This window comes from Oryx dammah, unplaced genomic scaffold (assembly GCF_014754425.2).
Source record: "Oryx dammah isolate SB20612 unplaced genomic scaffold, SCBI_Odam_1.1 HiC_scaffold_9, whole genome shotgun sequence".
NCBI lineage: Eukaryota > Metazoa > Chordata > Mammalia > Artiodactyla > Bovidae > Oryx > Oryx dammah.
In genome coordinates, this window is record NW_024070193.1 from 3,452,476 (window position 1) to 3,462,666 (window position 10,191).

Consider the following 10,191-nt stretch of genomic DNA (forward strand, 5'->3'; position numbering starts at 1 on the left):
AAAAATTAAAAACAGAGCTGCAGTGGGGCTCACTGATTCTGCTTCTAGGTTTTATCTGAAGAAAAGATTAACTGAAAAAGGCATCTGCATCCACTTACCTAGTGCAGCATCTCCGACAAGAGGCAAGACATGGAAGCCACCTCGGGTATCCAGGAATGGATGAATGGATTAAAAACAAAACAGTGACCAAAAAAAGGGGGGGGTGCTCACTATATTCACCGTGGGCCTTGGTAACCCTGGCTGCTTTGACACCCCTACATCTGGGGAGCCTTGGGCCCCAAGGCTGAACTGCAGTGGGGCTGAGGGCGGCGAGACAGGGTAGTCCGGCAGATGAGCCCCGTGTGGGCCTCTACTGCCTCGCCAACGCTGATGGAGACCAGACTCTCCTGACCCAGGCGGGCACTGCAGCAGCGCAGCCAGACCTACTGCACCCACTGATGGTGCACATGGAGAGGCAAGAGCTTCGAAAGGTCGACTGCTCCCCAAATACCCTAGTGGTAGGACCGCAAGGAGATGCAGCCAGTCCATCCTAAACGAGATCAGTCCTGGGTGTTCACTGGAAGGACTGATGTTGAAGCGGAAACTCCAATACTATGGCCACCTGATGCGAAGAGCTGATTCATTTGAAAAGACCCTGATGCTGGGAGGGATTGGGGGCAGGAGGAGAAGGGGAAGACAGAGGGTGAGATGGTTGGAAGGCATCACTGACTCAATGGACGTGGGTTTGGGTGGACTCCGGGAGTTGGTGATGGACAGAGTTGGACACGACTGAGCGACTTCACTTTCTCTTTTCACTTTCATGCATTGGAGAAGGAAATGGCAACCCACTCCAGTGTTCTTGCCTTGAGAACAAGAACAGCCTGGTGGGCTGCCGTCTATGGGGTCACACAGAGTTGGACACAACTGAAGCATCTTAGCAGCAGCAGCAAGGCTGTATATTGTCAGCCTGCTTATTTAACATATGCAGAGTACATCATGAGAAACGCTGGGCTGGATGAAGCACAAGCTGGAATCAAGATTGCCGGGAGAAATATCAATAACCTCAGATATGCAGATGATACCACCCTTATCAAAAAAAGTGAAGAAGAACTAAAGAGCCTCTTGATGAAAGTGAAAGAGGAGAGTGAAAAAGAAGTCATAATGGTTATCATCAAATTGTTACAATGTGGGGGGGGCGGAGAAAAAAATGAACTCTCCTTCACTCTTTTTGGGAATGAAGGATGGATGGATGAATGGATAAGACTTAGAATGGTAGGAACATCTCCTTCAAAAAAAATTTTTTTTTCAATGAGGGACACTTCCTGACAGTCCAAAGCTAAGACTCCATGCTCCCAATGCAGGCGGTCCAGGTTCGATTGATCCCTGGTCAGGGAAATAGATGCCACACGCCACAACTAAGCAACTAAGAGCCCGCATTCTGCAAAGAAAGACCCTGGGTATGGAACTAAGACCCAGGGCAGCCAAGCAATAAATAAATATGTATTTTTACAAAGTACCACAAAAAGTTGAGTCGGTGATCAAACTCCTAGACATAAATGCAAAAGAAAGAAAACCTGACATTTGAAAGGAAACATACAAACAACATTCATCATAATTTATGATATGACAGCCAAGAAGTGGAATCAAGGAAGTGTCCAGAGAGAGATGGACGTGTCAGGATGTGGTACATATATCTAATGAACTATGACTCAGACCTCCCCCCCAAAAAAAAGAATGAAAAACTGCCTTTTGCAACAACGTGGATGGACCTAGAGTGAATCATACGAGGTGAAGGGTGTCAGCCTGTGATCTCGTGAGATGCTGTCGACAAATTAATACAAACATAGCCATTTACAAAGCAGAAACCTATTTCAGGAATCAGACAATGAACTGATGCTTAACGAAGCAAAAAGCTAAGTGGAGAGATATATTAGGAGTACGGGAGTAATATATCAATTCTAATACATATAAATCCTCAAGGAGGGCCTAATCAACAAGGGAATGCTACTCAAAAATAATCTAAAAACCAACCATTAAAACCATAACAAAGGATACTTCTATATAAATGTATAATAGAAATAGGATGCTAAACACAAAGAAACACAACATACGAAATCAACTTTATTCTAATATAAACAAAACACCTGAAATTGAAAGAAGAAGAAAAAAGATAATGCCAAGGCTCTGTACCTGAAGTCTCGGTGACCGGGGCTTGTGTCACGTCCCCAGAGCCTGAGCAGCCTGGGGCCCCCGAGGCTGGACTCTGGGCCAGCTGAGAGAGCTGGGGAGGACGTGTCTCTCCCCTGAGACCTGGAGTGTCTGGTCCCATGTGGGCGGGACCACGATCTCCCAATCCAGGTGCAACCTCTGCATCCAAGGACCGGTGCACGCTCTGGGCTGGAAGAGCTTGCAAGAGTCACCTGGTGTGCAACTCTCATGCCAGTGGGATTCCCCGCTGCAGCCTCCTCGCACGGAGCCATCCCCCCCGACCTAGGAACCACAGCGTCCTCAGTGGAGCGGTCTGTCAGGGCTTGGCATCCGTCGGGGGTGGGAAACGTCCCGGGAAACAGCAAGGAGGACAAGCCCTTGGCTGTTTCTTCTTGCCCTGTGCAGCCTCCTCTCCCGCCCAGGAAAGCCGCTTTCTTCTCTAAAGGCTCTGCTTGCCGCCCACCCAGACCCCAAAATGCAAACGTGCTGCTGCCTTGTGGACACGTCCTGTAACAACACCTTGAAAACCACCGCTTCTGGGCACTGGGTTCTCACAAGAGCCGGGGCCCTAGAAATGACACCCCACCTCCAGAAAGGTCCTAGGGTTGGTCATCAGAAACAGTTCAAAAAGAAGCCCCATTCAAGATGCAAATTTCAAGAGGTGAGTGGTAGGCAAGGAGAATGAGTTCCTGCGGTGGTGATTTTGCTTAAGCACAAGAGAAGCAAGCATTAGGGAGAGGCGGATCGAAATCTCAACCAGATACCACTTCACAGCCATCAGAGAGGAGATCAGGAAAAATGCAACAGAGAATCAAACTGGGATAGGGCCCAGGGGAAAGAGACCCATCTGACGGTCGTTTGGGAAAGGGAAAAGCACAGGAACTACGATGGCAAAGGTTTGAAGGTTGCACCCTCAGAGAAAATAAATACAAATACAGATAGATCTCTACCGTCGGGCCCCGCAATCACACTCCTGAAACTACATGCAAAGAAAAACACTGATTTCCCAAACAACGGGTGAAAACAACGGGCGAAACCAATGTTCACTACAGAATAATCTGCAGTCACCAAGACTGGCAGGCAACAAACATGTTTGTGGACAGACAGACGCGTCAATAAAGACGTGGCACCCAGATGCAGTGGACTCTCCCTCAGCCAGAAATAGGAATGAATGAAATGCTGCCTTCTGCAACCACACAGATGAGCCTGGCACTGATCAGACTTAGTGGAGGACCTCAGTCACAGAACGACAAATAGCCTGGGAAGCCACTCAGCAGGCAGTGGAAAATGGACAGAAACGGACCTGTTGACCTAAGAGAAAGCAATGCCAGGACCCGGGGCGTGGGGTGGGGAAACTGATGGTTACCAGTGGAAAAAGGTAGCGGGGGGAGGGGTGAATTAGGAGTCTGGGATTGACAAATCCCCACTAGCATACCGAAAGTAGTCACGAGGACCAACTGTCCAGCATCAGGGACTCTGCTCAACCCTCTCTAACAACCTGTATGGAAAAACAAGCCTGAAACGAAATACATGGATAAGTTAGGGTTATCCTAACACCCAAAAGAAGCACAACATTGAAAATGAACTCAATTCCAATTGAAAAAAACTCTAAACTTTAAAGGAAGAGGGCACACACACACACACAAAACGCCGCGGCTCTTCCCCTGAGCCCTCGGTGACCTGGGCTTGTGTCATAGCACTGGAGCCTGACCAGCCTTGAGCCCCGAGGCCTGGGAGACAGTAGAAGCTCCCAGAGACCTAGAAAATGCCCAGGGAGGTAATTCAAAACAATTCAAAACACAAGCACCTTTCAGAGAGCAAATGTCAAAGGTGATTTTTTACACTCACTGTGTGTTTTAATTTTTTGCACAAAAACCATGGCTCTCCCTTATCAATTATTATGAGAGGGAAATCAGATCACCACCAGGTATCACCTCACACCAGTTAGAAAGCAGATCAATCAAGGCTGACAAAGAATACATTCCGGGGAGGGCACGGAGGAGAGGGGGCCCTCCTTCGCCGTTTTGGGGAAGGTCGATTGCTAAGAGCCATGATGGAGAACGGAAGGAAGGGCCCCTTCAAAAATAAAAATTCACCTACCATTTAAGCCTGCGCTCACACTCCTGGGTGCTATGTGAAAAAAAAAAACAAAAATTAAAAACAAACGAGTAAAACCAACCTTCATTCGCAAAGACACACTCACCCAACCTGCGTGCAGCATCATTCACAAGCGGAGACCTGGAAACAACAAAAAGTGTCCATCAGCGATGGATGCCTCAAGAAGGTCTGGTTCATTCATACCCTGGGATATTACTCTGCCAAAATAAGGACTGAAACGCTGCCTTTTGCAGAAAAAAAAAAAAAAAAAAAAAAACAGAAAAATACACGCACCTGGAGGGGTTCACACTAAGTGAAGGGCTGCCGGCCTAGAACCACAAACACCTTCTGATGTCACTCAGAGACGGAATCCAAAGACTGATACCAAAGAACTCATTTAGGATAAAAACCGATTCTCGGGACCAGAAACCAAACGGATGGCTACCAAAGCAGAAAGAGCAGGGAGAGGCGTATATGGGGTGTTTGAGAGTAATAGATGTGCACTAATACATAGATAAATTATCAAAAAGGTCCTGTCCGCACAGGCTGCTGTGCTCCACACACTCTAGAAATCTGTATGGAGAAAGAAATCAACACAGAAAATGTTTAGCATAACGGAATCAGGTGGCTGGAAACTCTCCCCCTAAAAAAAGCCCACAACGTTGTAAATGAACTCTATTCCAACCTAACATAACTCCTTCAACCTAGAGAGAAGTGGGGTGGGGAAAAAAAAAAAAAACAGAAACGTGAACACTATCTCCCTGAAGGCCCTTTGAGCAGGCTTATGTCACCTTTCTGGGGCCTGAGCAGCCTGGGGCCCTCCAGCCTGGACTCTGGGCCAGATGAGAGAGCTGGGGAGGATGGGTCAGCAAACGAGCCCCCCTAAGTCCTGGAGTGTCTGGTCTCTTGTGGCCGGGACCACAATCTCCCGATCCAGGCGCACCCTCCTGAAGGCTCCATGAAACCTTCTGAATCCAAAGACCGGTGCGCGCTCTGTGCTAGGAGAGCTTGCAAAAGTCACCTGGTGTGCAACGCTCACGCCGGTGGGATTCCCCGCTGCAGCCTCCTCGCACGGAGCCGTCCCTCGACCTAGGAACCACAGCGTCCTCAGCGGAGCGGTCTGCCAGGGCTTGGCACCCGTCGGGGGTGGGAAACATCCCGGGAAACAGCAAGGAGCACAAGCCCTTGGCTGTTTCTTCTCCCCCTGTCGACCCTCCTCTCCCACCCAGGAAAGCCGCTTTCTTCAGGCGCTGCTTGCCGCCCACCCAGACCTGGAAACGGGAACGTGCTGCCACCTTGTGGACACGTCCTGTAACAACACCTTGAAAACCACCGCTTCTGGGCACTGGGTACTCACAAGAGCCGGGGCCCTAGAAATGACACCCCACCTCCAGAAACGTCCTAGAGCTGGTCATCAGAAACAGTTCAAAAAAGAACCCCTGTTCACAAAGCAAATTTAAAGAAGTGAACAGTAGGCAGAATGTGCTGCTGCGGTGGCGATTTTGCTTAAGCACAAGAAAAGCAATCATTAGGGAGAGGCAGGTGGAAATCTCAATGAAATACCACTCAGAGAGAGAAAGATAAGATGAAACCAGCAAGGAAGAGCCCTGTAGACTATAGGTGATAATGAAATAAAGCTCCAGGGGAAGAGCTGTGCAGCAGTCTAGAAAGCAACCAGCCCCGAAAGGAACGGGGGACACAGGACTTCAGGAAGAATGTCCCCACGAAAAGCAAGAAACAGAGAAAACACCTGATGTGTTTGTCTACAAAGGAGGATGTTTTACAGATTTGTAAGAGAGTTTGAGGGTGAATTATTTACAGGTATATAGAAAATACAAGACCTTCTAGAACTAACACCAAAAGAAGATGTCCTTTTCATTACAGGGGAATGGAATGCAAAAGTAGGAAGGCAGGAGATCACTGGAGTAACAGGCAAGTTTGGCTTGGAGTATAAAATGAAGCAGGGCAAAGGCTAACAGAGTTTTGCCAAGAGAATGCACTGGTCATAGCAAACACCTCTTCCAACAACACAAGAGACAGCTCTACACATGGACATCACCAGATGGTCAAAACCAAAATCAGAGCTTCCCTGATAGCTCATTGGGTTAAGAATCCACCTGCAATGCAGAAGACCCTGGTTCGATTCCTGGGTCGGGAAGATCTGCTGGAGAAGGGATAGGCTACCCAGTCCAGTATTCTTGGGCTTTCCTTGTGGTTCAGCTAGTGAAGAATCCGCCTGCAGTACGGGAGACCTGGGTTCAATCCCTGGGTTGGGATATCCTCTAGAAAAGGGAAAGGCTACCCACTCGAGTATTCTGGCCTGGAGTCCATGGGGTCGCAAGGAGTTGGACACGACTGAGTGACTTTCACTTTTTTTCACTTTATATTCTTTGTAGCTGAAGATGGAAAAGCTCTATACGGTCAGCAAAAACAAGACCTGGAGCTGACTAAGGCTCAGATCATCAGTTCCTTATTGCAAAATTCAGACTTAAATTGAAGAAAGTAGGCCATCCAGGTATGACCTAAATCAAATCCCTTAAGATTATATAGTGGAAATGACAAATAGATTCAAGGGATTAGATCTGATAGACTGCCTGAAGAACTATTGACCGTGTAAGAGACGGTGACCAAAACCAAGCCAAGAAAAAGAAATGCAAGAAGGCAAGATGGTTATCTGAGGAGGGCTTACAAATAGCTGAGAAAAGAAGAGAAGTGAAAGGCAAAGGAGAAAGGGAAAGATACACCCATCTGAATGCAGAGTTTCAGAGAACAGCAAGAAGACAAAAGAAAGCCTTCTGAAGTGAACAAGACAAAGAAATAGAGGAGACAATTTCCTTTAGGGAAAGACTAGAGATCTCTTCAAGAAAATTAGATACAAAGGGAACATGTCATGCAAAGATGGGCATGATAAAGGGCAAAAACGGTAAGGACTTAGAAGAAGCAGAAGACGTTAAGAGGAGGTGGCAAGAATACCCAGAACAACTATACAAGGAAGGTCTTAGTGACCTGGATAACCACCATGGTATGGTCACTCACCAGAGCCAGACATCCTGGAGTTTCAAGTCAAATGGGCCTTAGGAAGCATTACTGTGAACAAAGGCAGTAGAAGTGATGAAATTCCAGCTGAGCAGTTTCAAATCCTAAAAGACTATGCTGGTAGAGTGTTGTACTCAATTAGCTGGCAAATTTGGAAAACTCAGCAGTGGCCACAAGACTGGAAAAGGTCAGTTTTCATTCCAATACCAAAGAAGGACAATGCCAAAGAATGTAGAAACCACCACACAATTGTACTCATTTCATAGCAAGGTAATGCTCAAAATCTTTCAAGCTAGGCTTCAACAGTATGTGTACTGAGAACTTTCAGATGTACAATGTGGATTTAGAAAAGGCAGAGAAACCAGAGACCAAATTCCCAATATCCACTGAGTCACAGAAAAAGCAAGAGAATTAAAAAAAAAAATCTACTTCTGCTTCATTGACCATGCTAAGACCTTTGACTGTGTGGATCACAGCAAACTGTGGAAAATTCTTGAAAGAGATGGGAATACCAGACCACCTTACCTTCATTCTGAGAAACCTGTATGCAAGTCAAGAAGCAACAGTTAGAACCGGACATAGAGTAACAAACTGGTTCAAAATTGGGAAAGGAGTACGTCAAGGCTATATATTGTCACCCTGCTTATTTAACTTACATGCAGAGTACATCATGAGAAACGCTGGGCTGGAGGAAGCACAAGCTGGAATCAAGACTGTCAGGAGAAATATCAACAACCCCAGATACGCAGATGACACCACCCTAATGGCAGTGAAGAGGAACTAAAGAGCCTCTTGATGAAGGTGAAAGAGGAGAGTGAAAAAGCTGGCTTAAAACTCAACATTCAAAACACTAAGATCATGGTATCCGGTCCCATCACTTCATGGTAAATAGATGGGGGAAAAAATGGAAACACTGACAGACTTTACTTTCTTCAGCTCCAAAATCACTGTGGACAGTGATTGCAGCCATGAGATTAAAAGACGCTCCTTGGAAGAAAAGCTATGACCAACCTAGACAAAGTATTAGAATGCAGAGACATCACTTTGCCGACAAAGGTCTGTATGGTCAAAGCTATGGCTTTTCCAGTAGTCATGTACGGAGGTGAGAGTTGGACCATAAAGAAGGCTGAGCACTGAAAAATTGATGCTTTCAAACTGTGGTGCTGGAGAAGACTCTTGAGAGTCCCCTGGACTGCAAGGAGATCAAACCAGTCAATCCTAAAGGAAATCAACCTTGACGATTCATTGGAAGGACTGATGCTGAAGCTGAAGCTCTAATACTTTCGCCATGTGATATGAAGAGCTGACTCATTGGAAAAGACCCTGATGCTGGGAAAGACTGAGGGTAGGAGGAGGAGGCAGCAAAGGATGAGATGGTTGGATGGCACCATTGACTCAACAGACATAAGTTTGAGCAAACTCTGGGAGATGGTGAAGGACAGGGGAGCCTGGCGTGCTGCAGTCCATGGGGTCGCAAAGAGTTGGACATGCCTGAGCGACTGAACCACAACAATGTAAAAAGTAAGCAAGAAGGAACAAATGGACTGATTACCTCCAAGAAAACAAAGTTGCGCAGCAAAGTGAATTTCACAGTAGTATGTCGCAGCAATGAAGAAACCCAGTTGTCTTAGTAAATTTTGACTATTAACCTGAAATTATGTAATAATTACGCATACATGCATGCTCAGCCACTTCAGTGGTGTCCCGACTCTGCGACCCCATGGACTGCAGCCCGCCAGGCTCCTCTGTCCATGGGATTCTCCAGGCAAGAACACTGGAGTGGGTTGCCATGCCCTCCTCCAGGGGGGCCTCCTAATCCAGGGATTGAGGCCACATCTCCCACACTGCAGGTGGGTGGGTCTTACCCATCTGGGTGGATCACTGAACCATGTGGAAAGCCCATGTAGTAACTACATGTGGAGCATAAGTGGGTGGTGGTGAAGAGAGAGGCCGAAAGAGTGCGTAAGAGAGAGTGTGTGTGTGAATGGAGCGCATAAGAGTAACAAATTCTCATTTTCCATAAAAGGGTGACAAAAAATGTACAAAACTGAAAACAAATCCAGAAGCAACAATCAAATCATATTACTTATAAATATGGAGATAAACACCAGAAGAATCAGGGAAGGAGATGAAAGCAGTTGCTTTGGGAAGTAGCACAGACAAGTAGGAAGGTGTGCAGCAGGGAATTGGTGCTTTTTGTTAAAAACCTTGGGGTGTCACCTGCTTTTTAAAGTGTGCAGGCATCACTTTGAGAAGAGTAAAAATTAAAGACAAAAAACCTCAATCAAAAGCAAACACGGCAAAATCTGTTAACCTGAGTGGTGGGTATTCTGGGCATTCATGTTATTCTCTAACATTACATTTAAAATAATTCCTGTTTTTTAAAGTTTCCTTTCAGTTCTAGAAATACCATTAATTTGTTATTCAACATGAATTGCCCCTGTTATGTGGAAGAGAAGGAGCTTTAAAAAAGTTAATGGTGTTATCATAAAGAGTAAAAAACCACAAATCCTGTAGTTTAAAAAATCTTATATCCAAATTACATTTTTCAAAGAAAAGGTTCTTTGACTTTTATTTTCAAAAAACTGAATAGTTTTTTTGAAAAACGCCTTGAAAGAAAGTTTTGTCTGCTATGTCAAAAGAAAAGTCCCAAGACACAATACATATAACAAGTGGGGGAAAACAAGCTTCAGAATAACATATATGAATACATTTATGTAAAACAAAACCAAATGAAAAAGACCAAGCCACTTCCTACATGTGTATACATGTACAAACACACACAGAAGTGCATGCAATGAGATCTGGAAGCAAAGACACCAACCTGTAATGAGACTACCTCTGGGAGGCAGGTGGGTTTGGAGGCGATTT